We start from the raw sequence: 26,989 nt of genomic DNA on the forward strand, positions 1-26,989 counted from the left end.
TTTTTCTTCAAAAGAAACAATTTATTTAGAATAAAACAAAAGCAGCTCAACTGTGAGTGCATGTTTGAGAGACAGCTACTCTTAAGCTGTGTGAGCCATCAAAAAGGTTTTTCTTTACTCTTCTAGAAATCTTATGTACATAGCACAAAGCAAACAGGTCATTTTTTTCCCCACTTAAAACACTGGCATTGGCATCACAATGGCAGATACAAAACTTTAAGCTGCCATTTTAGTGAAATGCACAAATACTAAATAGATTACCTTTCTTCCATCAGAGGGCCACGTAAATTCCACATAAGCCACAATTTCTCTTCAAAAAGGTCCATTAGAGCTTTGAATTCCACATCTCCATCTGCTGTTCAACCAGTTTTGCATGGACAATAATCATGACCAGGTAATCTTCTTCAGATTTAGCCAGTGCCTTGGAATCCAGGAATTGGTGGGAGAGCTCACAAGGTGGGAAGGCAAGAAGGATCCCGGCGTTTTCCTTGTCTTTGTTGTGCCCCCCTCACCAGGCTGATCACCCTGGGTACCTGCTTTTGCTTTAAATAGGACACAAGGCTCCTAAGCAGCCTCTTAGTAGAAGTGACAGTGTCTGAGGAAGAGGAGGACCGGCTGTCAGAACTTCCAGGCACAGCCAGAAGAATGGCATAACCATTAGGCCCTGCTACTTTGATGCATCGAGTTACTTCATCCAACTTGGGCTGGTCTAAACAGAGACACTGAGTGATCCTGAGCTGGGCCACTTTGGCCCTCCACAAAAAGACTGCTAGCCACTTGCAGGTCACCCTGCAACAACTGCATGTTGGAATGTTGGAAGGAAAGTTGCTGTTCTTCAGTAGAAGCATGCCCTGCCAGGCCAAACAGAGTTTGGGAGAGGCTGCTGCCACAGGGGCTGTCCCCTCATCCTGTTTCTGGGAAGAGACTTCAGCTTCCAGGAAGCAGTGTTTGTGCTAGGTCCACTCCCATCAGTGTGGTCTTCTTTTTTCAGAAGGTTTTTCCCCTCAGTGGTGCTTCCTATCCACTCAGCTGAGGCAGAGTTTTTATGGTCTCGCTTGTCATCCTGGCTCTTCTCCAAACTACCTCATCCGTCTCTGATTGGAGAGGGCCTTTCCAAGAGAAGACGGGAAGATGGATTATTGTTGCTGTTGTAAGGATCCTGGCTACTGCTCAATTCTGGACTGTGGTCAGAAGAAGGAGCGCAGTGACATTTTTGTGGGCAGTCACTCTCAGGAGACCTATCGAGATGCCGTCCTCCACTCTCCTCAGGCAGCTTTTGCTTACCAGGCTGGTCTCTGCTGCTGGGCAGATCTTGATCACCTCTGTCCCTGTCCAAAGACCAACAACTATCCCGCCTGTGATCCAGGCTATTCAGTGGCTCGTAAGCAGGCACAGCAGTAGCTGCAGTCCCAGTGCCGCCTTCTCCGATTGGGGGTGGGGGTGGCACCCAATCTGAATCAGGATAAAGGTCTCTATCACAATCTCTGTATAGTAAGGGTGGTGTCCTATCCTAAGCACCCCTCAAAGGGTCAAGGGCTTGATGTCCAAAAGCATCTGTCACCAGCTCATAATGAGTCAAGGGCAGAGGCTGCATATATTGTTGCTGGTAACGACGTTTGGTGTCTGCAAAGTCTACTCTAAGGTGGTGATCTGGGCCACCAAGTGGGAAGTCCTGCATATGGGTCCAGGCAGCGTGCACTGCATCCAGGCTTTCATACTGGATATACACCCAACTATCACCTTTCTGTAGTCTGTGGGGTGTATGGTGCCAAGTTGGTCAAACTCTCATGTCAGGGCAGCAAGAGGCATCCAAGGTTTCAGGCCACCCACCCAGAGGCGGGTGGTGTGTGTAGCTTTACCATAACCAATTTTGATAGGATTCCAAATTATAATTTTGCTGAACATTGCTAATTTGGCCCTGTGGGACATATCTAGGTTCTCAAATTTGAGAAAGCCGTAATTACTGCTCTGGCCAAGAAAAGGGCTCTTGATATCTACTTCTGTGATGACTCCAAAGCGATCAAATGCCCTTCTTATGTCACTCTCTGTTACAGTTGTGTCTAGGTTGCCCAAGAAAAGCATCTGGTTAGTTCTATGATGATCCTTGGGTGACATCTCATCCACTTTTCTGAAAGGAGCAGCATCTGCTTCAGCTCCCTCCCTTGGTTTAAGACTGTATGCTGGGGGCACTCTCTCATAGAACAGATAGTCTCCTTTTCTTTCCAGCTCTCCAGGCAATGGTGGCAGAGGTGGAGAGGGTAGGCAGCCAAGAGCCATCTGCTGCAGACCTAGTCTCTGTATCCCAAAGCCGCACCACCAGGGGAAAGTGATCTCTGGCCTCCACCACCTGCAGGGGAGTGCGGGTGACCACCTACAGAGGCTCCCACCACACTGGCTGATGGAGGATAAATATCTTTGTCTAAAGGGGAGCAGCTGTGGTGCCTGCTCCCATGCACAGCTTCTGTCTTCAGAGGCAAGTCAGAGAGCACCAGGCTGCCTCTGCGTGCTTGGCCACCCGCGCGTCCTCTGGCTGTGGGAAGTTCACAAAGACTACCAGCTCATCTCCACTGCCAGAACCAGACAGGTAATTGATTTTGACCCTTACATCCCTGAAGCCTTTGAACTCATGAAACAGGCCATCCTCCACCGCTTCCTCACTCAGCTAGGACAAGAGCTGAAGAGGTGGCCCCAGAGGAAAGCGACTCCACCCCTCCACCCCTCCACCCCAGGAGCTGCTGCGCGACTCGCCCTGCCCGAGTAATTTTTGGTGCTGGGAAGCTATAACTATGCAAGACGCCACTGTAGTTGCCCCCACTAGTGTCATACTCGTGACTGCCACTTCAGCTGCTGGACTTGTCCAGGTGGAGACTCTGTTGCCACCTGCTGCCACTATTGGTCTTTCTACTGCTGCTCTCATTTTTCTACCAGTACCATGCTGTTTTGGTGACTATGGCTTTATAGTATAGTTTGAAGTCAGATAATGTGATGCCTCCAGATTTGTTTCTTTCAGCAGTGTTTTGTAGTTTTCCTTGTAGAGGTCTTTTATCTCCTTTGTTAGGTATATTCCAAAGTGTTATTTATTATTATTATTATTATTATTATTTTTTTTTTTTTTTGCAGCTATTGTAAAGGGGGTTGAGTTCTTGATTTGATTCTCAGCTTGGTTGTTGTTGGTGTATAGCAGAGCTACTGATTTGTGTACATTAATTTTGTATCCTGAAACTGCTGAATTCATTTATTAGTTCTAGGAGCTTTCTGTTGGAGTCTTTAGGGTTTTCTAGGTATACTATCATATCATCAGCAAACAGCGACAGTTTGACTTCCTCTTCACCAATTTGGATGCCCTTTATTTCTTTCTCTTGTCTAATTGCTCTGGCTAGGACTTCCAGTACTATGTTGAATAGAAGTGGTGAGAGTGGACATCCTTGTCTTGTTCCAGTTCTCAGGGGGAATGCTATCAACTTTTCCCCATTCAGTATTACTTCGGCTGTGGGTTTGTCATAGATAACTTTTATTACGTTAAGGTATGTCCCTTCTATGCTGATTTTGCTGAGGGTTTTAATCATAAAGGAATGCTAGATTTTGTCAAATGCTTTTTCTGCATTGATTGAGATGATAATGTGATTTTTGGTTTTAATTCTGTTTATGTAGTGTATCACATTTATTGACTTGCCTATGTCAAACTATCTTTGGTATGAAACCCACTTGATCATGGTGGATTATCTTTTTGATATTCTGATGGATTTGGTTAGCTAATAGTTTGTTAAGGATTTTTGCATTTGTATTCATCAGGGATATTGGTCTGTAGCTTTCTTTTTTTGCTATGTCCTTTCCTGATTTTTGTATTAGAGTGATACCGGCTTCATAGAATGACTTAAAGAGGATTCCCTCTTTATCTTGTGGAATAATATCAATAGGATTGGTACAAATTCTTTGAATGTCTGAAAGAATTCAACTGTGAATCCATTTGATCCTGGACTTTTTTTGTTGGAGGTTTTTAAAATTACCATTTCAATCTTGCTGCTTGTTATTGGTTTTAGAATAGAATAGCATTTCTATTTCTTCCTGTTTTAATCTAGGGGGATTGCATATTTCCAGGAATTTACCCATTTCCTCTAGGTTTTCTAGTTTATGTGTGTAAAGCTGTTCATACTAGCCTTGAATAATCTTTTGTATTTCTCTGGTATCAGTAGTAATATCTCCTGTTTCATTTCTAATTGAGCTTATTTGGATCTTCTCTCTTCTTTTCTTGGTTAATCTCACTAGTGGTCTATCAATTTTATTTATCTTTTCTTTTCTTTTTTCTTTTTTGAGATGGAGTCTTGCTCTGTCGCCCAGGCTGGAGTGCAATGGCGCGATCTCGGCTCACTGCAAGCTCTACCTCCCAGGTTCACGCCATTCTCCTGCCTCAGCCTCCTGAGTAGCTGGGACCACAGGAGCCCGACACCACACCTGGCTAAATTTTTTTGTATTTTTAGTAGAGATGGGGTTTCACCGTGTTAGCCAGGATGGTCTTGATCTCCTGACCTCGTGATCCACCCACCTCAGCCTCCCAAAGTGCTGGGATTACAGGCGTAAGCCACCGCACCGGGCCAATTTTATTTATCTTTTCAAAGAACCAGGTTTTTGTTTCATTTATCTTTTGTATTTTTTGGTTTTAATTTCATTTAATTCTGCTCTGATCTTTGTTATTTATTTTCTTCTGCAGGGTTTGGGTTTGGCTCATTCTTGTTTGTTTCTTTCCTTGAGGTGTGACCTTAGATTGTCTATTTGTGCTCTTTCAGACTTTTTGATATAGACATTTAATGCTATGAATTTTCCTCTTAGCAAGGTCTTTGCTGTATTCCAGAGGTTTTGATAGGTTGTGTCACTATTATCATTCAGTTCAAATAATTTTAAAATTTTCATCTTGATTTTATTGTTGACCCAACGATCATTCAGGAGCAGGTTATTTAATTTCCATGTATTTGAGGGTTCCTTTGGAGTTGATTTCCAATTTTATTCCACTGTGGTCTGAGAGAGTACTTGATTTAATTTCAGTTTTCTTAAATGTATTAAGACTTGTTTTGTGGCCTATCATATGGTCTAACATGGAGAATGTTCCATGTGCTGATGAATAGAATGTATATTCTGCAGTTGCTGGGCAGAATGTTCTGTAAATATCTGTTAAGTCCATTTGTTCTAGGGTATAGTTTAAATCCATTGTTTCCTTGTTGACTTTCTGTCTTGATGACCTGTCTAGTGCTGTCAGTGGAGTATTGAAGTTACCCACTATTATTATGTTGCTGTCTATCTCATTTCTTAGGCCTAGTAGGAATTGTTTTATAAATTTGGGAGCTCCAGTGTTAGGTGCATATATATTTAGAATTGTGAAACTTTCCTGTTGGATAAGTCCTTTCATCATTATATAATGTCCCTCTTTGTCTTTTTTTAACTGCCATTGCTTTAAAGCTCATTTTGCCTAATATAAGAATAGCTACTCCTGCTTGCTTTTGATGTCCATTTGCATGAAATGTCTATTTCTATCCCTTTACCTTAAGTTTATGTGAGTCCTTATGTGTTAGATGAGTCTCTTAAAGACAGTAGTTACTTGGTTGGTGAATTCTTATCCATTCTGCCATTCTGTATTTTTTAACTGGAGCATTTAGGCCATTTTCTTTCAACGTTTAGTAGTGAGATGTGAGGTCCTGTTCTATTCGTGGTGCTATTTGTCGTTTGTTGCCTGAATACCTGTTTTTTTTTTAATTGTGTTTTTGTTTTGTAGGCACTGTGAGATTTATGCTTGAAGGAGGTTCTATTTTAGTGTATTTCAAGGATTTGTTTCAAGATTTAGAGCTCCTTTAGCCATTCTTGTAGCGTTGGCTTGATACTGGTGAATTCTCTCAGCATTTGTTTGTCAGAAAAAGACTGTATCTTTCCTTCATTTATGAAGCTTAGTTCTGCGGGACACAAAACTCTTGGCTGATAATGGTTTTGTTTAAGGAGTCTGAAGATAGGGCCCCAATCTCTTCTAGCTTGTAGGATTTCTGCTGAGAAATCTGCTGTTAATCTGCTAGGTTTTCCTTTAGAGGTTACCTGGTGCTTTGCCTCATACCTCTTAAGATTCTTTCCTTCGCCTTGACTTTAGATAACGTGATGACTATGTGCCTAAGTGATTATCTTTTTGCTATAAATTTCTCAGGTGTTCTTTGAGCTTCTTGTATTTGGATATCTAGATTTCTAGCAAAGTTGGGAAGTTTTCCTCAATTATTCCCTTAAATATATTTTCCAACTTAGATTTCTCTTCTTCCTCAGGAACACCAATTAATCTTAGGTTTGGTCATTTAACATAATCCCAAATTTCTTGGAGGGTTTGTCCATTTTTTAAATTATTTTTTCTTTGTCTTTGTTGGATTGGGTTAATTCAAAAACCTTGTCTTTGAGCTCTGAAGTTCTTTCTTCTGCTTGTCTGATTCTATTGCTGAGACTTTCCAGTTCATTTTGCATTTCTCTAAGTGTGTCCTTGATTTCCAGAAGTTGTGATTGTTTTTTATCTATGCTATGTATTTCACCGAAGGCTAGGAGCTTGTATGCCAAAGAAAGCAAAAGGATCCTTGACAACAATTATTAACACTATTAGTAATGGATTGAAGGCTGTCAGGAAAGATGCTATGTGTCTATATATTGGTTGAGGGAGGTAATTCTCTCCTTCAGTGTGATGTCTGGGTACTGCTGGCTAATAACCCACATGTGCTCCTCAAACACCCACCTGTAACCTTAGGAAACAGAAATCTAGAACTTGAGCGGTGGCCCTGTGGTGTATTGCATCTTTAATCTCTTGCTGGGCATGCTGCCCAGGTTGGCCACCACTGCCGACACCACCAGGAGAAGTAGCAGAAGCCTCATCTTAATTGAGCCAGCTGCTTCAGCTGCCCTCATACTGAGACTGCCTATCATACACTTTTAAAATTAATCTATGCTGCTAACATTTTCTCTGTTATCTTTTAAAGTCTAGACTAGGGTTTTCTGTAAAGGCCAGATAGGAAATATTTTATGCTTTTTGGTCCATATGGTATCTGTTGCAACTATTCAACTGCCATGAAAGCATAAAAGCAGCCATGGATGATAGTGAACAAAGAGCTGTGGCTGTCTTCCAGTAAAACTTTATTTACACAAACAGCTGGCAGGCTGGATTTGGCCTACTGGCCATAGTGATCCTTGTTCTACACAATCAATGAAATAATAAATTAAGCCCTGATTTTAGCATCACTAACTTTTGTGATGTAAATGCTCCCACCATAGCCAATTTCATGCTATCAGTATGGCATCATGAAATAAAGACTTGGGAAAAGATGCATAGCAGCATTCCATGCTTATAGTATTTCCATTGTATGGACACGATAGATATAAATAACCTCAGAAGTCTTGATAGTAGTAAAATGTATCAAAGTAATATGAATGATAAGTTGTGAATATTTATTAGCTTCATTTCTAACATGATTTATTTTATTTTAAGTTGATATAATTTATTTTGTAATAATGGCTATGTTTAACAATCAGCTCACAAAATCCCTGAAAATTTAACAATTGGCGCCTGTGAGCTGTGTGTAGTTACATGGGAATAGAGAATATCAGACCTATTATTTATAGCACATACTGGAATAAATTTCAAATGGCTCTAAGAGATAAATGTAAAAATAAAATGAAATCACACAAGTTCTAGAGAAGGTAGGATGAAGTCCTCTACAATCTGTGAGTTGGGAAAAGTTTCTAAACTATGGGTAAAATCCAGAAGCAATAAGGAAAATGAGATTATATTAGCTTTATAAAATGAATTGAAACTCTTTTTTTTTTTTTTGCATTTTCTGGAATAATTTATAAAACAGGAATTAGTTTTTGAAAGTTTGATAGAGGCCGGCATGAGGTAGCTCATACCCGTATGTAGTCCCAGCTACTCCAGAGGCTATGGCAGGAAGATCCTTTAATCCCAGAAGTTCAAGATTGCAGTGAGCTACAATCATGCTACTACACTCCAGCCTGGGTGACAGAGCGAGACCCTGTCTCAAAACAACAACAACAACAACAACAAAAACCAAGTTTGATAGAGTTCATTTTGAAAGCATGCCGGCAGGCCTGGAGATCTTTGGTTTGGAGATTTAACTACCAATTAAATTTCCTTAATCCTTGTGAGTCTATTTTAAGTTTCCTTTTTCTTCTTGGGTTAGTTTGGCATTTTATATATTTTCCAGGAATTTATTTATTTTATCTCTTTTGAAACCTGTAATTATTTTCCTATCTTTATTTTTTGATCAGCGTTTTATTTACCTTTGTTGTCTCCTTTTCTCCTTATTCACTTTTATCAAAAGTTTATCTTAGCAATCTTTTCAAAAATAGAGCTTTTTAGTTTTATAAATCTCTTCTACTTAAAAAATGTATTATATTGTTTCCTTTATTATATCTTTTTTCTTCTTTGGGTTTGCTTTGATGTTCTTTTTTATAACTTCTTGAGTTGGATGCTTAGCATACTTTGTTTCAACTTTTATTGTTTCTTCATAAACATATTTAAAGGTATAAATGTTCTTTCTAAATAATACTTTAGTTATGTACCATATATTTTGTATTTCCAAGTTCATTCAATTCTAGGTATTTACTCATTTTGATTATAATTTCATTTTTAACCTGTGAGTTATTTAGCAATATGTTACCTTCAGAATTTGAGACATTTGTAAAAGTTTTGTATTATTAATTTCTTGTATTATCTCATGTTTAGAAGATAAAATCTGCATGAAGTCTGGGTGCAGTGGCTCATGCCTGTAATCCCAGCATTTTGGGAGGCAGAGGAGGGAGGATCCCTAGAGCCCAGGAGTTTGAGACCAGACTGGGCACATAGCAAGACCCTGTGTGTACAAAAAAATTCTTGAAAAATAGTTGGGTGGGGTGATGTGCATCTGTAGTAGTTCTAGCTATTCAGAAGACTGAGGTGGTAGGGATGGCTTGAGCCCAGGAGTTAGAGATTGCAATGATCTATGATCATGTCCCTGCACTCCAGCCTGGGTGACAGAGTTAGATCTTGTTTCAATAAAAAATCTGCATAATATTGTCCCTGGGTTTATTGGAACTTTCTGTAAACCTAGTCTACTAGTGTAAATATGTGCATGATTCTAAAAATATGTATGTGCTAGTTGTTGCATAAACTATTGTAGCATATATATATATATAAATCATACCATTGGAACATACATATTAAAGATCTGAACAATATAATTAATAGTATGAGTCTATTAATTATAATGTTTAGATAAAAATCTGTTTAATTTTTGCTTAGTACTTTTTTTCTCATTAAAATTTGTTTTAATGTGTCTCAAAATTCTGTGAGAGATCTGTGGTCAAGTTGTTTCCATTAAAAAGTACTAATTTTAAAAACTAATAACTTAAAACTGCCACACACACAGACACACACACACCAAAGTGGTCCACAAGACATTCTCCTTTCCTTCTGAAGGTTTTATGATGCATTGCTTTCATTAACCAGTCTTTTACTATTAAACTTAAATGGCCAATTGAAACAAACAGTTCTGAGACCATTCCTTCACCACTGATTAAGACTGAGGTTGCAGGTATTAGGGGTAATATTCATTTGGGCTTTCTGGGCAGACTTGGTGACCTTGCCAACTCCAGCAGCCTTCTTGTCCACTGCTTTGATGACACCCGTGGCAACTGTCTGTCTCATGTCACGAACAGCAAAGCAACGCAGAGGTGGATAGTCTAAGAGGCTCTCAACATACTGCTTAGTAAATTTTTGATAGTTGGGTGTTAAAAAAAACTCCCAGTGATTTATCTGTTTCTCTACTATACAGTTAGTGTAACCTATTATTAGGTGCACATGTATATTTGCAATGGTTATATCTTCTCACTGTTGTTTTATTTACCCCCCACATTAAATTCTCTTTTGTCAGCTATTATGAATGCAATTCTGGAATTCTTTAGGTTTCTGGTTTTGTTTTTTTTTTTTTTGTCTTTCACTCTTTCATTTTCAAACTTATTATGTCTTTTGGTTTTAAGAATGTTTGTCATAGAAAACATATTTTTGGATTTCATTTTTACTTCTTAATAACATACAGAGTATTTGTCTTTTCATTTGTGAACTAAAACCATTTATATTTATTGTAATTTTTATTATATTAGGAATTATTTATTCCATATTTTATATTTTCAATTTACTCCACTTTCATTTGTTTTCTACTGGCTTGAAAATTATATATTCTATTTTGGTTTCATTATGGCTAGCCTGAAGACCCTTACTCATATTTATTTATTCCTGTTAATTTCTTAAATTTATCAATGTCTGTATATTCATCCTAACTGGACAATTTAGTGGACTCGTGTATATATATTAGTTATTGTTCATATTTATATATATGAATGCATATATATTAACTTGCAGAAATATATCCTAATGGATCTGCTTCTCTGAATGAACCCTATTATACCCAGCTTCAGAAAGAGAGAAAAATAAGAGATGGGAAAAAGTCTAAACCTGGAAACATCACAATAGAATTTAAGAACATCAAAGATAAGGAAAGAATTAAAAAAACTTCCAGAGATAGTGAAGAGATCAGCAATTAGAACAAAAATAAGATTTGAACAGTACACAGAAGATGACAAAAGGGAAAAAAATGTTTTTTAAATATCAAAGGAAAGGTCAGGCACAGTGGCTCATGTCTGTAATCCCAGCACTTCGGGAGGTGGAGGCAAGTGAATTGCTTGAGCCCAGGAGTTCCAGACCAGCCTGGGCAACATGGCAAAACCCTGTCTCCACAAAAAATATAAAAATTAGCCAGGCATGGTGGTGCATTCCTATAGTACCAGCTACTTTGGAAGCTGAGGTGGGAGGATCACCTTAACCCTGAGGAGGTGGAGGCTGCAGTGAGCTGTGATCGTGCGACTGCACTCCAGCCTGAGTAACAGAGTGGGATCCTGTCTCAAAGGAAAATAAATTTGAACCTAGAATTGTATATCCAGCCAAATTGTCTTTCAACTATGATGGCCTAATATATATGCTTTAGATAAGACCAAGAATGAAGTTTCGCCACAAAAAGATACATACTGAAAACATGTTTGAAGCAATCCTTAATATTTAAGAAATATGGTAAAGGTGATAAAATTCCTCGGTAAAGTTTGTATATCCTCACTAAAGTGAGAAAAAAACCATACCTACAATTTATCTAAAACAACTTATAATTAAAATTTGAGACAATATCAATATGATAGGAATGGTGAATGGGAATATATACATCGCAGGGATTTGACCTAATGAAATTGTAAGAGCTGGTCAAGCAGCCTCTGTAAGAAGATTATCTGTACTTCCAATGCTAGAGCTTTGAAATACAGAGCAGACAGTTGGGAAGGGGAGGTGAAGTAAAGTGGAGGTGAGCAAGAACAAGCTGGAACCCACAAACTGGAGCCCACGAGGACAGACTACAATTTGTATTAGTGATTATTGCCTTTAACTTTGATTGTGCATGTTTGTTTATTGCAGAAACCGGAGTCCTGCATCATAGTTGCCAAGCACACACCTGGCCCAGAGTCAGAGAAGCTTAGTGGGGAAGCTGGAGGCTCCACTGATGCTTCCCACAAAGAAGGAGAGCTGGCAGACAAGGGCTAATGCCCAGCAAACCTTTCACAGGGTTCTCTCTTGTGGCCCACCCTAATTAGAAATATACAGGAAAGGGAATTTTAGGAAGCACAGTTCAGTCTAGTCACATTGACACATTACAAAGCCACTGCTCACAAGTATTTGCACTCTCCTTCCACACTCCACATCTCCTAGCTTTCTTTTACATTTCCTGTCTCTTCACCCTTTCTTGCTGACCTCTAAGAGAGCTTCTCCATCTGTTCTTCCAACTCACTGCTTTATTCATCACCTTTATCCACTTGGCTATATACCTTATTCATTGTTTTATTTACTTCAACTGTTATATATCCCATCCTTAATATTCAACTTGGTCCTTTTTTATGTTTTCTCATTCTTGCTTCATATTGCTGATTATCAGCCTTAACCTCTTCATATATTTATCATCACTATATTAATTTCTTGGTCCACCTCTTCTCATAATCCTAATTTAGATGGCTTATGTTGTTGAGTTTGTTGTCTTTCTTATGTGATAGTTGTATTCTTTATATGGCTCTTTGATTATGTTGTCTTGAAAACTCTTCCTCCTGGATTATTAGTTACTAGCCACGGCTATGTGTTGGAAAAGGGCTAAATCCCAGCCTGCAGTTTATGTACCTCCAAATGAATTAAAACTTTGGAAACTGCCCAGGGGATAGAACCTCGGGGCCTGAAGAACTGATGGTGATTATCCCAATTTTCCCACCATGGCCAAATCATGTTGAGAGGTGAAGCCACCTGGGCTGCTGGGTCAGGTGGGAACTTGGAGAACTTTTCTGTCTAGCTAAAGGATTGTAAACGCACCAATCAGTGCTCTGTGTCTAGCTAAAGGTTTGTAAATACACTAATCAGCACTCTGTAAAAACGCACCAATCAGCACTCTGTGTCTAGCTAAAGGTTTGTAAACGCACCAATCAGCACTCTGTAAAAACGCACCAATCAGCACTCTGTAAAATGGACCAATCAGCACTCTGTAAAATGGACCAATCAGCAGGACATGGGCGGCACCAAATAAGGGAATAAAAGCTGGCCACCGGAGCCAGCAGCAGCAAACCGCTCAGGTACCTTTCCACGCTGTGGAAGCTTTGTTCTTTTGGTCTTCACAATAAATCTTGCTGCTGCTCCCTCTTTGGGTCTGCACTACCTTTATGAAGTGTAACACTCACTGTGAAGGTCTGCAGCTTCACTCCTGAAGCCAGCAAGATCACGAACCCACCAGAAGGAATGAACACCTCTGGATGCGCCACCTTTAAGAGCTGCAACACGGCGAAGGTCTGCAGCTTCATTCTTGAGGTTAGCGAGACCACAAATCCATCAGAAGGAAGAAACTCCGGACACATCTGAGCATCTGAAGGAACAAACTTCGGACACACCATCTTTAAGAACTGTAACACTCATTGCGAGGGTCCGAAGCTTCATTTTTGAAGTCAGTGAGACCAAGAACTCACTGGAAGGAACCGATTCCGGACAGAATGTGTGTAGTCCATGTTTCATATTTAAACTCTCTAAAAGCAGTCTGCATAGATTTCATTCGCGTTCCCTGGGGGTTTGGAATGGGAGTAGTACAGCAGTGAATGCCCAGGATACTGGTTTGCACACGCCTGCCTTTCATTCCTCCTCCTTCCTGCAGGGCTTTGGTACCGCACTTGTAGCACCCTCCTGACACCTGTAGCTTAGGCTGCTGATACCAATCTCGGTGGTGATTGGGCAGGCCGTGATGGTCCACGTGGCAGAACAGAAACAGAAATGCTGTTCCCCTTTGACCTCCTTCTAGTAGCTACTTATGGCTGCCTTTCCCCCAGGCTGAATCAATTCTCTCTTTTCCCTCCCCCAACATACAACAATCCTGAGTCTTCAGACTCCCCTGGGGCCTTCTCACAGTGTTTTATTTTATGATTTGTTATTAGTTTCTCAAATATGTTTCCCTCTGGCTTCTATAGTTTCTCTAGGGTTGATTTTCAGAAGCAGCCAGTGGCCAATGTAGTTTTTCATCTTGACAGGATGAAAGAATGGTTTATAGAATGAGCAGGTGTATCATAGAAAGGAAAGAAACGGAGACAGGAGATGGATGAGTCTTAGGGAGGGAAAGGCTATGAAGGTACAGCAAGAGATGCTGTTCTCTACATTTACTTTTTATTTTAATGTGTGTGTGTGTGCATGCACACATGCACATGTGTACATATACGTTAAAAGTCGAACAATACTGTCAGGCTTATAATAAAAATTAACAGTCCCAACCCTTCTGTACTCCACAATTCTGCTCCCTTAAGGCAAAAATTTTCAACTTTTATTTTTGCTTTTTTTTTTTCCTGGTATTTGCTTCCACATTCTAAATAAATGCCTATATCATTATTTCTTGATTTTAAAATGTTAGCTATTTTCTTTGGCTTCCTTGCATGGAGAATGAGAAGCTAGCCCAGGTGATCACTGTGTTGGCCTTGCCACAGATTCTCTTCCCTTCCTTACTTCATTTCTTCAATTCCAATATAGTTGAACAATATATGTTCTTCATTCTTCCAGTATAGTTCCAATATAGTTGTTTTCATTATCAGCACTCCATGTTTATACCATTGTGTCCATGTGAATACAGTTCACACCTTAGACATGTAGCACACTAAGATTATATTCCTTTTCTTATATAACATTTTATTTTCTTAGGATTAATACTTGTCTTCCCCCAGCTACCCAAGTTGTTCAGTGAATCACGTGCCTATCTTAATTCTCTGACAGTTGTAGGATACTTTCAATAGAGTTGAACACATCAGGCAATCTCTCCGATTCCTCCTCAACCTCCGTGCGGGCTCTAACTTCCTGCTCTATGCTGGATTCTGTTCACACCTTCCCTTCATCAGGATCTTGGGAATTTCCTTTGCCTGCCTCCTTATGTTAGATTTCCAGTTTCCTAATTTTGTATCTACCTCTTTCTTGATTCATTCTCATGTTTGGTGAAGAAACTAGTATCTTCTAATAGCGTCCTAAGAGAGTCTGTAAAAGGTAAAATGTATGTCTATGCATAGTGGTCAGTTGTTATTCAGGCTGGCTCCAGTTTCCGAACATTGTTTTAGCAGTTTCCCACGTTATAAATTCTGCATTCCTAACAAAGAAGATTTTTCAGGTCATTTTCCAGTTGTGAGATTGCAGACATGTGGTTTTGATTCCACCAGTCAACTGCATCTGTGCCAGATTCAAAATCTGGGTCCAGAACTGAATTATTTGGGAAAAAGCCAGGGTCTGAGGTTGTTACTTTGCTGGTGCAGCTCTGGGCCCGGCAGTACAGCAGGACTCTGGAGTCTAAATGTGCAACCATAGCACCTGATTTGTCAACTTCCTGGTGATGGCAGAGGCCATAGGTTGGAACTGGCACTGGTGGCAGTAGCCTCCTGGTTTCGTGGCTTGTGTGAGCAGCGTTGTGCTGTGGAGCTGGGTGTCACAACTGGAAGCACAATCCGTTTCCTTCCCTCAGTCTTGAGCTCTCACTATGTCATAACTAGTCCTTTTGGCTTAAACCGGCTACAGTAATTTCTGCCTTGCTAAACTAACTTGGCCAATATATCCCTTGTATGCCTAAAGATGTCCTTGTCCTTCTGTAAGACATAAGTTTGGTCAGGTATAGAATTCTAATTTCGAAACCATTTTCTTCAAAAATTAGAAAGCATTTCTCCAATGTCTCTGGTTTCTAGCGTTGTTGCTGAGAAGTCCAAAGCCATTCCGTTTTGAGACCATGTATATGATTTGCTTCTTCTCTCTAAAGCTTTTCTGTTTTATCTCAAAGTAGTATTTATTCTTAATTTTTCTGTTTTTATATAATCATATTTTATTTACTTATCATTATTAGTTTTTACAGACAGGGCTTCACTCTGTTGCCCAGGCTGGAGTGCAGTAGCACAATCATACATAGCTCACTGCAGCCTCAGATTCCTGTATGCAAGAGATCCTCCCACTTCAGCCTCCTGAGTAGCTGGGACTCTGTGCCCAGCTAATTTTTAAAATTTTTGATAGAGATGGAGTCTCGCTTTGTTCTCCAGGCTGGTCTTGAACTCCTAGCTTCAAGTGATCCTCCTGCCTTGGCCTCCCAAAGTGCTGGGATGACAAGTGTAAACCACTGTGCCTGGCAAAAGGTCATATTTTAAAGAGACAAAGAGTTCTGTTGTCTTACGAAAAGCAGCCTTTGTTTCCTCACTTCACCCCTCCCCATTTCCTTATTATCAGAAATGACCACTTTCACCACAATGTATATTAACAACATAATTAAATATATTTTTGTGCATATGAAATTGATGCCAGTAAATCTTTCAATATTATCATATTTGACTGTTACACACATTTTCAAGAAAACATTATATATGAAAGCAGATGACTGCCTTGTGTCTAAACGGACTTTGGGGTGTAGGAGTTATAGATCCTCAAGTAGCAGTTGTTAGTGGGTTTTCCTCCTCTGAAGAGTATTTCACTCATTAGGTGGTAGGATGTGACCCTAGGCTTGGGCCTAAAAATAGAAAGAAGGAGGTGTGGTGGCGCATGCCTGTAATCCCTGCTACTTGCGGGGGTGAGGTGGGAGAATCGCTTGAACCCGGGAGGCAGAGGTCACAGTGAGCCGAGATCGTGCCACTGCACTCCAGCCTGGGCAACAGAGGGAGACTCTGTCAAAAAAAAAAAGAAAAGAAAAGAAAAGAAAAAGAAAAAAGAGAAAGAAGGGGTGGGCAGGTAATTTTGGGACCATGAGGTTTCTGACACCAACATTCCAGGATTTCAGGATGGGCCTCCTGATCTGGGGAAAAGGCTGTGGAGTGAATCTAAAGAGCTACAACTAGAAGCCCAGTAAGGTTGATGTGGAACTTCTTGGCTGAGCCCACCATTAAGGGATTGGAATTCTAAGGCATGGAAACTGGAAAAACCACTGTAGCCCGGGCAGGGTGTGAATGGGTGGATGCCTCGCCTCACCTGATCACTTAGGACCATATCTAAGCACCAGGAGAAACAGCAGGATCGGTGCAGAAGAAGTCACTTCCAAGCTGCTTAGGCCTCAGATGCCTTTAGTGTGACTGTGCATCGTAAATCAATCAGCTTTTGTAATGCTTGCTAAAATCTCCAACGTTAAGGGAGAACCTTTGGCTCCAAAGTAGCAAAATAGTGAGATAGGAATTAGCAGGACTCCCTTCTCAGGCTACTTAGCATCCCGGAAGTATTCGATGTATGAAAGGTGTAAGGGGTCTAACAGATACACTGATTTCCTGTTAATATGGACACTGGGGGCTGGAACACTGCATTGGGGACCCTCCTGGAATGAGGTTGGCTGTTATTCAAGATACAGGCTGTGAAATAAGATGTACTGGTTACACATATTTTACTGATATTCTCTCTCAATTTCTCTTGACACTAGCAACTCTGGTTACCTGTAATTTAATATTTTTTTCGAGCAGCTGAAGATGACAGGATGGGGGAGAGAAAGGAGTGCAAACAGGGAAGCCTAGATCTGACATGATTTTTCTGTGTCCAAAGCACCCCCTCTCAAGTTGCCCCTGTTGAACCCAAGCTAGTTTCTACAACTCACAAAGATACACTTTAATCCAATTTCTATATTTCTTCCATGCAAAATTATACTTTTGATCAAAGATAGGAAAGAAGAGCCTAATAGCTTAAAGCCGAACATAAAGAACTCTGACCTTAGCTTCTCTGAATAGCAACCAATAAATATAATGGCAACAACAGCAAACAAAAACAAGAAAACCCAAATCATAAAACAAAAAAAAAACCCCCATACAAACAGAAACACTTGATGCATCATTGGATCCACACACTAGGGTGAGCAACACAGTTTCAAAAAACAATGATAAGTCTGATAGGAAACGTGGAGCAGGACGGGCTGCTGGAGCTTTTCTGGAAATGAAAAGAAGCAAATGGCCCAAGCCAGTCCCCATATCTGTGCCTCTTGCTAAATGGCCTGTCTGCTCCATGACAGCTGTTTTCAAGGTCCTGGAAATTGGTTCCCTAGCTTAATCCAAGGTGAATTGGACTCACGGAATCATTCAGTCACACTCAATTCCGCCATAGTCATATTTGCACAGATGTTGTGTCAGCTGTCCTGATTCCTTGGGCGATGTGGGGCTGGAGCTACGACTGTGACTAATGAAAGACACATTTGTCCTTTGTAGTGAAAGAGAAAGGGCACTACGGAACAATTCCATGTATTAAATAGAAGGTGTAGGTTGGAAATGAACACACTGATTCCAATAAGATATGGGAGATTATTTAAATTTGATAGCAAGTGGTTATAACTTGAAGAAATTTGAATACAAGAGGTTCTAGTGGAGTATTTTTCACTAAAAAAGGAAATCTCTACAGTAAGCAAAAGTAATCAGAATGTATCAACTCAAGAGAGAACAAGATATGGCACTTGGAAAGGAAAGGTAATAACTGCAATAATAATATTCAGGCTCTGTTATTTTTTGAGGCTGGTTCAATAAAATGTAATGTAACATTAACAATTTCTTGGGGAAAAAAACCAATCAACTGCTCTTCTCTTTTTATCTATGGCTCTATATTCTGCATGAATTATTCACCTCTGTGCTTACTCCCTTGTACTCAGACATTTGTGAGGAATTCTGGGATGTTAAGTAACAATGAAAGTGAAATTTGTAATATTTTACTTAAGAATAAATGCTAATTAAAGCTTTATTTATAAAATATTATCTACTTGTTTTTAATCTAAATGCCTCCTCAATTTCAGCTATTGATTTCACTCCATTCAAATCTAGGATGAATGTATGTTGTAGTCTAGTGCATTATGCCATCTTTTTCAATTCAAAATACCCTGTTCACAGAAGGAGTGATTTTTCTTCATGTTTGCTCACCCATTATCTTTCCACGGCTTTGAGGGATGGCAATATATGGGTTATACACTGAGAGCAAAAGCAAGCTTGAGGTAGTGCTTTCTAAGCTTTTCTGTTTACTCAAGTTGGGCACCCAACCCTAGCTGTAATGTTCAGCATGGGTCTCTTTGGTCCAGGTATCTCTGTCTGGTAATCTCGAGGGTCTCTTTAACTAAGGGCTTTACAAAGATAATAGAATGATTTGTTGAGAATGATTGAATCCAAACCCTACAATTAAAACTAGTTTCCAACTTCAGCATTAATGTAGATAACAACCTATGAGCTATCATAAACTGGAATTTGATATCCCTTTTCAGTGTTTCCTCCTCTGCATGAGTGGTTCAGGGAACATTTTCTGTTAGGATATCTGTTCTCTGGGCTTCCCCTTTTTCTTGTCAATAGTCCATGCTCTTCAATGTCCCAGGCTATCAGATGAGCCCATATTGCTATTTTCAGACATTTCTTTGGCTCTATGTATATCAGGGCTAAAGTTTGCTTTGAGTGTAGGCTTTATGAACTGTTTCTATAGACCTGCTTGTGTCTGGAATGCTCTGGAAAATGCAGATGCTTTACTTTCCCTGTGCACCTGGGTGCCAACTATGGAGTCTATGCAGCCGCTCCACTCCATACTTCTCATCTAAGCACTGTCTTGCATCCACACTCTCTCTTCCAGAGGTGGTGTAGTCCTCTCACTATTGTCTTAGGTGATGTGAAGGGTTCTATTCACCCCCTTTTTTGCTGAAAAAGTATGTCCCTCATGGAGTCAAGGTGAAAATGGATTCCTCCACTGAGTGGTACCAAGACAGCTCCTACTCAATGCCATTCATCATTCCCAAGCAACAAAGGCTCAGGAGATGTGCAATTCCCATCTACGCCATGTGCAGGAAACCCACTTAGACACAAGGATGTGTTGCAGGAGTTAGGGAGAATTGCTCATACTTCCATAACAAACCAACCTCTCCTTCTCCTTCTCTTTTTAAATTCCTTCCTTCCTTTCTTCCTCCTTCCCTCCCTCCCTCCCCTCCAGATTCCTTCCAATTACTTTGAAAAGAAGTTTAACTTGCCACATACTGAATACAGAAAAATGGCTTGTTCACCTATCTTCCTGCACATTCTCAATCTTGATTCTGTATCAGAATTATCTTCAATTTTTTAGAAATAAGAAGCTTGAGCCACTCTTCCACTGAAACAGAATTTCTGGGAATGACAGTTAAGAAGTCTGTATTTTTAAAAATCTCCACTCTTTAAAAAATACTTTAACATGCAATGTGCAGCCAGATTTGAGAACCTATAGACTGAATGTTGCCTGCTGTGGCCATGATGTGTTAAATGCTACATTTAAATGCACTGGTTGTATTGCAGTCAGTTTAGTTTAAGTCTCTTTTTCATGGCCTGGCTAGAGGGAAAGCATTAAGAATGTGGTTTGTCACACCAGACTTCCAAAGTTCAAATCCAGACTTTATCCTTGTGTGTTTTATTGAGCAAGTTATTTAATCTCTCCATGCTTCATTTTATTCATCTATAAAATAAGCATTAAAATAGTACCTATCTCATGGCATCCTTGGATGATTAAACAAGATTATACATGTAAAGCACTAGGAACATGTGCTTGACACATAGTTAATGCTGCTGAAATATTAACCATTACCATTATGTCATCCTGAGCAAATCACAGAGGTCTCCTAGAGTTTGAAAGGGCTTTAAAAGTTCATCTGGTCCTCAGGTAGTTGAATATTATTATGATCTTCGTTTTACAGATTGGAAAGCTCAGGTTCCTAAGTATATGCCTTCCCAAGATGATTCAGAATGAAATTAACAATTATAATAACAAAAACAATAACAAGTAGTATCTATTGAGTGGGTTGCTACATGCCAAACACTGTATTAAGTGTTTGATGTACATTATATCCTCAACTCCATGGTTTTCAACCTTTATGTGCACACAAGTCACCTGGAGATCTTGTTACAATGTAGATTCTGACTCCCTAGGCCTTGGATGGGGCTCAAGATTCCACACCTCTAACAAGCTTCCAGATGATGGTGCTGCTGCTAGTCCAGGATCCACCCTTTGAGTAGCATGGTTTAACCTTAACAACGACCCTACCTGATAGGTACTATTTTTTGTCCAATTATTTTTCTTTACCCAGTATTTGACTTACTTTTGGAACTCCAGTTCAATATCACTGATTCAGGGTCATAGAAATGACTCAGGGTCACAGAAGTTTTTCATCAGACATGGCTAGTGACTTCTGGTCTTATTTTGGTGACATTTGCTTTTCCTTACTAAATTACAACACTATAATTACACATGCAGTACCCAATGATCTTAAGATGTTATATGTAATTACTAAAGTTTAAACTCTGACAAACAATTCACCATAGGAACTATAGGAGACACAGAAGCATGATGTTAAAATTTGCCACATTTCGTCTTTATCTCAGACATTTAGAAGAGATGATTCTGCTCATGAAGACATGAAAATACTATGGTTACTCAATATGCACCAGTTTTTTGAGTGCTGGTGTATAATTAAGCACCTTGCTAATCATAGATGTCTAGGGGGTACTAGCCAGGCCTAGCCAGGTGCCAGTTAGGATAAGTAACTGGAACTAGGTTTAGTGGGAGCTCTCACTTGAGTAGTAGGAGGTGTTGGTTCAGACCTCTGGGGACCAGATGCTGAGACAGAACGAGGAGTGCAATAGATTTACTGCACTGGAGAGTAACGTTTGTGAAGAGAAAAGGGGAAAGTAAGGATTGGACGTGAGGCGCTGTCAGACCATGATGCTGATCGGACAAAGTATGTGCCAGCCCACTAGAGAGCTCTGAGCACAGATTGCTCATTACAGGAGTCAGCATTAGTGGATGGTTATGCCTGGGGGCCACCCAAAAAATAGTTTGATGTGGGCTCAAAAGCTGAAGCAGGCCTGAATGAGTTAACAGCTGGAATTGTCTGCTAACTCCACTCCTGGGCAACGTGTTCTTTCTTGAGGGGGGGCCTGCAACATGGGCTACCACAGAAAACAACCAGGAAAGCTGAAGATCAAACTTAAATATAAGGAACCAAGGATTCTAAGCTCAGTGAAATGGGTTAAACTCAAATAAGGTCAGGATTAAAAAAGATGGGAGGGAGTGTTATAACTCGGGAATGACCTGAGGCTTTGTCTTGACACCAGCAAGAATTTAAGACTTACTTTGATGGGCAAGAGAAGGCACAAGGTATGGAGGGGTCATTCTGGCTTTAAGGGCCAGGGGTGTGATATACAATTAAAAATATATAAAGCATTCCATAGCTATCTCCGCTCTAAGCAGGGACATGACTTTAAAACTTTGGGGATATATGACAATTGCTGTATGTTCTGCTGCTTAGTGGCAGAGGCCAAATGGCATAGATACCACTGTTACATAGACATGTATAGGTCTGGTATGATGGATAAGGAGGTAGGCCCTGGAATGCGACAATTAATCCAAGTCCCAGTACTATTCCTTCAAGTTCTGTGACCTTAAGAAAGTTATTTATCTCTATAACTTCAGTTTATTATATGTAAAAAAATAGACTAAAAGACTCTGAGATTTTTTTTTTGCTAGTTTATGAATATTACACAGAATTCTGGGTCTTGGTTATACTTTCAAATAGGGAGAAATGCAGTGTCAACATGATTTAATTTGATGGGCTTTCAGAATGCTGCCTTCCTAACTTCCCATATCCATACATCCCTATATTGAAGGGTTTGGAATTTTGAAGTGGGGGGCAGCTGGGGGAAAAGAATGGTAGCTTGTATTTATTTGTTTTGAGCAAGGGTCTCTTGCTATATCACCGAGGCTGGAGTGCAGTGACTCTTCTCAGGTGTGGTCATAGCACAATATAGCCTCGAACTCCTGTGCTCAAGCGATCCTACTGTCTCAGGCTCCCAAGCAGCTGGCACTACAGATATGTGCCACTGCACCCACTATGGAATAGTACCTTTGAGCATGGGCAGTTTCCCAGAAGCATAGGCCTATGTGGCTACTGCTTGGGTGTGTGTGGCTGACAGTGGAAGGAAGATGAAAGGAAAGAAGGTCTGTTTGTCCAGAGGGCAGAATCAGAGCTTTAGGTTTCTGGGAAGGGAGAAACAGCTGAGAGATGGAGGACAGTGTCCAGGGAAGAAGAAAAAGACAAACCCAATTTCAGTGAGAGCAAATTTTGAGTAGCAGAATCTGAGAGAGTCCTAGGAAGCTTGCAGAGAAACTAGAAGCAAATCATAGCGTGGAGGGCGGAGCAATCATGTCTGTGGGATGAACAGAAGGATTTGAAAAATGCATGATTAGGTCAAACACAGGAAGTTAACTACCAAAAATGTTATGAGCTATTCTCCAGAAAACAAGCTTTACTTGATACAGAAAGGGTAAACGTTAGCTCCAAAGTAGCATTTCTTGTCGACAAAGACTGATATCATAAATCAACAAGGGAGGTTGTGAAATTCACAACCATTGAAGATAGCCCCAGTGTGGCCCTGCATGAAGTTGAGAAAACAAGAAATAACCACTTTTAAAGCCTTTTAGCCCTAGGATTCTTTGATTTATGGAAAAATTTAACATCTTTACTTTTTCTACTTCACCTATCATCTCATGTGCATGCGGCAAAGGTCTGAGTGTGTAGTTTACTGAGTAACAAGCCCAGAAACCCGCCGGAGCACACACACAGTGAGGTGACTCTGTCGCCCATAGAGCCACTAAAATGACATCAATAAATCATAAAATATGCCCAAGAGGGCATTATAAATCATTTAGAGTTGCTATTAATATTTTAGACATGTACATTTTTAGCAGTGTGTTAAATTTTAGTGTTTGCATTCCATTTTAATTTAGCACTTGATAATTGAAAAATGAGGCTGTTAAAAAATGATCTTAGATTTTTTTTTTTTTTTTTGGTTAAACATTTAAGGATTGAATAGAATAAGGGAAATGGTCACTGCTAGATTCATTTTCTCTAAAATTGTTGCCTGGCACTTTGGATACTTATTCTCTTGGAGTAGGGGAGGGTGATAACCATTGGTCTTCCTTGGTAAGGAAGAAATATTTTGATCTCCCTTCCAGGCTGTGAAGCTCTTACTTTACGTGGCACTGTGGTGACTGGTAGAGTAAACAATTTATCCCAGTTTGTCCAGGGCTTTCCTGGTTTAAGCGTTCCTAAGAGACACCTCAGTTCAAAGCCAACTGAAATGGCTGGTTACCCTGGGTAGGCCCAAAGTCCAGAGTACTGGCTCCTGGAAAAATGGTAGATTTGATCACAGTAGTCTTTAGCACCTTCTTACTTTCTTTCTGTGACCTGCCTCTTGTATCTACTTTGGGAAAATCCCATAATTTAGTCTATGGGACTGATTCAAGTCGTGTATTTGTCTCTCAACAATCACCGTGGCCAAGAAAGTGGACTACACTGATAGCCCAAGCCTGAGAAACATATCCAGACTTAGATGTGGAGATGGAATAAAGTCAGTCTCACCCAAATTATCTGCAAAGGGCAGGGAGGTGCCTCATCAAAGGAAAATTGAGAGGTCTATTACCAAAAGAAGTAAAGGAATGAATTCCATGCAGGAAAAAGCTAGAAATGGACACTTGAAGTAGCTATTTAAATTGAGTTGGTTTGAGGATGAAATGAGAAAATATAAAAGCATTTTATAAACTAAAATGTACTGTGCAATTTTTAAAAAGGCTTTTCTTTTATTAATTGATGTACTACTCTGCTCAGAGTTTAGAAATGAAAGATTTTGAAAGCCTGCACTCTGATTTGATTATTGGAACATTCACTATAAACCCATGCAAATAAAACCAGCATAGCCTTACTGGGAAAGCATAGCTGTGGCATATTCTTATTTTCCTTTTTGTTTTTCTTGTTGGCCTTATGGAGGAGAAAATCATGGAGGGAGTGAGGAAAAGAAAGAGAAGCTGGATAGCATTGCATATCAAGAAAAATTTATGGTCAACTAAACAAGCTTTCCCCGTTTCAAACATACTGTTTTGAAAAGTAAATATTGATTTTCTTAATATGAATGATAATTTAACCTGGGTATAATGATTATATAAGCATTAACTTTAAGCTATTTCTACTTAACCTAATTCCATTTTTTTCCTTTTTATTTCTTGGAGAGAATATTTCTTTTTCCTTCAATATTTCTGCTGTTCAGAAACCTATATACAGTAACTGATGTCAGCAAGATTGTGGAGTAGGAAGCCCTGGACCCGTCTTCTCCTACAAACACATCAATCCAGCAACAACTCGTAGACAAATTACCTGTGTGATGGAAATCCTCAGCTTTTGTTTGTCTGGTGAAGACAGCTTTTCCAGGGGTAAACAAGAGCTGAGGAAGTTTATCACCACCAGACATGCCTTACAAGAAATGCTAAAGGGAGTTCTTAAAGTTGAAACGAAAGGATGCCAAGTAGAAGTATGATAGCATAAGAAAGTATGAAACTCATTGGTAGAGGTAAATATATGGACAAATACAAAATACTGCATTACTGTAACGGTGGTGGGAAAATCGCTTTAAAAAGCATAAAAGTTAAAGGAAAAAGTATAAAAAATAAATATAACTAAAAATATGTTAAAATGCACAATATGAATAATATAAAATGTGACAGCAATAACATAAAATGAATGTATGTAGGGGGAGGAGAAATTAAAGTATGGAGTTTTGGTACATGATCAAATTTAAGTTGTTACTGGCTTAAAACAGACTGTTATAAGATATTATAAGTAAAAGATATTTTATGTAAGTCCCAAAGAAATCATACACAAAAAATAGAAGTTACCCCAAAGAAGAAAGGAATCAAAGCCTATCAATACCAAAAATTTTTTTAAAACACAAAAGAAGGCAGCAAGAAAGGAAAAGACAGGTAGAAGAATTACAAGGCTAACAGAAAACAATTAACAAAGTTGTGATAGTAAATTATTCTTTATTAATAATTACTTTAAATGTAAATGAGTTAAACTCTCTAATCAAAAGACATAAAATAGCTGAATGGATTAAAAATGAGACCAACTATACGCTCTTTATAAGAAACTCATTTTAGATTTAAAGACACACATAGGCTGAAAGTAAGGAGATAGAAAAAGATATTGCATGCAAATGGTAACCAAAGGAGAGCAGGGTTGGCAATACCTACATCAGTCAAAATAAATTGTAAGTCAAAACTATTACAAGAGACAAAGTAGGACATTATATAATGATAAAATGTTCAATCCACCAGGAATAAATACATTTGCACCTAGCATCAGAACACCTAAATATATATGGCAAACATTGTCAGAAATGAAGGGAGAAGTAGACAACAATACAATAATTGTAGAAAATTTCACTACCCAATTTTCAATAATAGAACATCCAGGCAGACTACCAATAAGGAAATGGAGGATATGAACAACATTATCGGCCAAATGGATCTGATAGACATATATAGAACATTCTACCCAACAACAGCACCTATTCTTCTCAAGAGTACATAGAACATTCTCCAGGATAGCTTACATGTCAGGTCATAACACAGTTTTGACAAGTTTAAGAAGATTGAAATCATTTTCTGACATTGATGGAATGAAACTTGAAATCAATAGCACAAGTAAAATGGGAAAATTCACAGGAATATGAAAATGAATCAACACACTCTTGAACAATCACTGGGTCAAAGGGGAAATAGAAAAAAGGAAATTAGAAATACCTTGAGACAAATGAAAATGAAAACACAACATGCCAAAACTTATGAGATACAACAAAAGCAACACTACAAGGGAAGTTTGAGCAATAAAAATCTGCACTATAAAAGAAGAAAGTTCTCAAATAAACAACCTAACTTTATAGCTAAAGTAACTAGAAAAATAAGAAAAAACTAATCACAAAGTTAGCAGAAGGAAGGAAATAGCAAAGATTAGAGCAGAAATAAATGAAATAGAAAAACATCAGCAAATGAAGAGTTGGATTTTTGAAAGGATAAACAAAATAGACAACCTTTAGCTAGGCTAAGAACAAAAGAGAGTAGACTCAAATAAATAAAATCAGAAATGAAAAAAGATATTACAACTGATGCCACATAAATAAGAAGATTCATAAGACACTACTATGAAGAATTATACACCAAAAAAAAAAACTGAATAACCTAGAAGAAATGGATAAATTCATAGAAACATACAATCTACCAAAGCTAAATTATGGCAGAAGTCTGAACAATCTTATAGCTACTATGGAGATTGAATCAGTAATCAAAAACCTCCCAACAAAGAAAAGCTCAGGACCAGATGATTTCATTGTTGAATTCTACCAAACATTTACAGAATTAATGTCAATTCTTCTCAAACTCTTCCAAAAAATTGAAGAGGAAGGAATACTTCCAAACTCTTAAGAAAAACTCTCAACAAAATACCAGCAAACCAAATCCAACAGCACATTAAAAAAATCATACATGGATTCTGTTCCAAGATGGTCGAATAGGAACAGCTCT

The 26,989-nt window shown here is 39.1% G+C and overlaps 1 pseudogene; it reads right to left on the reverse strand.

Annotated features, from left to right (window-relative positions):
* Positions 1-320: 320 nt before the first annotated feature.
* On the reverse strand, positions 321-13,026 carry LOC471784 (RNA-binding protein 15-like; annotated as a pseudogene).
* Between the last annotated feature and the right edge of the window lie 13,963 nt (positions 13,027-26,989).

The sequence above is a fragment of the Pan troglodytes genome, chromosome 4 (assembly GCF_028858775.2).
Source record: "Pan troglodytes isolate AG18354 chromosome 4, NHGRI_mPanTro3-v2.0_pri, whole genome shotgun sequence".
Taxonomy (NCBI): Eukaryota; Metazoa; Chordata; class Mammalia; order Primates; family Hominidae; genus Pan; species Pan troglodytes.